The sequence below is a fragment of the Triticum aestivum genome, chromosome 3D, assembly GCF_018294505.1.
Source record: "Triticum aestivum cultivar Chinese Spring chromosome 3D, IWGSC CS RefSeq v2.1, whole genome shotgun sequence".
NCBI classification, from domain to species: Eukaryota; Viridiplantae; Streptophyta; class Magnoliopsida; order Poales; family Poaceae; genus Triticum; species Triticum aestivum.
The window spans coordinates 391,650,444-391,651,840 of record NC_057802.1 but is presented as its reverse complement, the minus strand read 5'-3'; positions in this window follow the sequence as shown (position 1 = coordinate 391,651,840).

The window sequence follows — 1,397 nt, the reverse complement described above, 5'->3', positions numbered from 1 at the left end:
GACTTGTTTCGGAATTTGAGCTTCCCGCAGCAAAGGCCAACTCGTGCCTGAATTCGAGCTTACCAGACCAGAGCGTGCATGGTAGTGCCTACCGAATACTGTAACTACTGAACGTTTCACTTCTTACATGGACACTTGGACGTGTATTACTTTCTTGTAATAATAACAAGGTGTTGCATTGCCCAAATGGGAGAGAAAGCGGCCAAGCTTTAACATTCGGTCGCGTTCCATCCTTGTCTTAGTTGTGTGATCACCATCGCATTAGCAAATTGTATAGTGTTATCACAACTAGTCGTTGCCATCAGGCATCGACCTTTGTTTATGCGTTAGGTGCCGCGTTCCGTAAGCTCATTTGGCTCTACCAAAAACAACGAGCCATCGAACCCGTCAAAGTCCATTGCAAGATTAACAATGACATCAATTATCTTCCGTCCACATTACGTTCTTCTGAGACTTCAGTCTTGGCCAGCTGCAGCGCATAAACAAGAATATGATATTGCTAGCCGCATCGCGTCGCCTTAGAGCATGTTTATAGATAAAAAAAAGAATCATATAGCAAAAGCAAAAATCATCGGTGCTTCAACGCAGAGCACCTACTGTTTTAAAATCATAAGTACTCCCCCTGTTATCTAAATATACGTTTTTGTAGTTCAATCAGATTTTGTATTTAGATACAGATTTTGTATTTAGTTCAATCATAGTTTGCATTTCCGCGCAAACAAAAGCAACGCTGCGCCAAGAGCACGGGTCGTGCCTGTGATAATGACCAAACTTCGTAGCCGGTACTCCGTCGTCGTGCACGCTTTGATGGCTCGTCCTCTCAAGATCCCGTGCTTCAGTTAAGAAGACGCATAAACGAGAACCCGTCATGCGTCGCCACGAGGAACTGCCACTCCGGGTACGTGGCCGCAGTACACGGCACGGCGTCACCGGTACAAATCGGGGGAGACAACGAGAGCGCGCCCGCCTAACTCAGGAGAGACAACGCGCGTGCATGCTTGCACCGCACGGTACGCGGGGGGACAGCACCAACATTTCTGCCCAAGCCCAGTCCGGCGGCATTCTATTCCGAACCCAACACGCCAGCCCAGCCGCAACCCAGCCAAACCAAACAAAAAACCGACCCAAATTCCCCCAGCAGATTGCTGTTATTCACGGTTTTTTTCCCCACTCACGACAAGAGAGGTGAAAGTGGAACCGAGCGGCGAATAAGCAGGAGCAGGTCGGCGTGCGCACCCCCGGCGTTGGTTTGCTTGTCGCGGGGCGCCGGCCGTTCCCGTTCTTATCCACTCCGGCGCGGTGAGCCGAAGCGGCGTCGGGGCCACGCGGCCGAATCGCTGCCAGTGACCCCTCGCGCCCGTGGATCCACGTCGACCAGGTCAAGCCCCATTATCCCC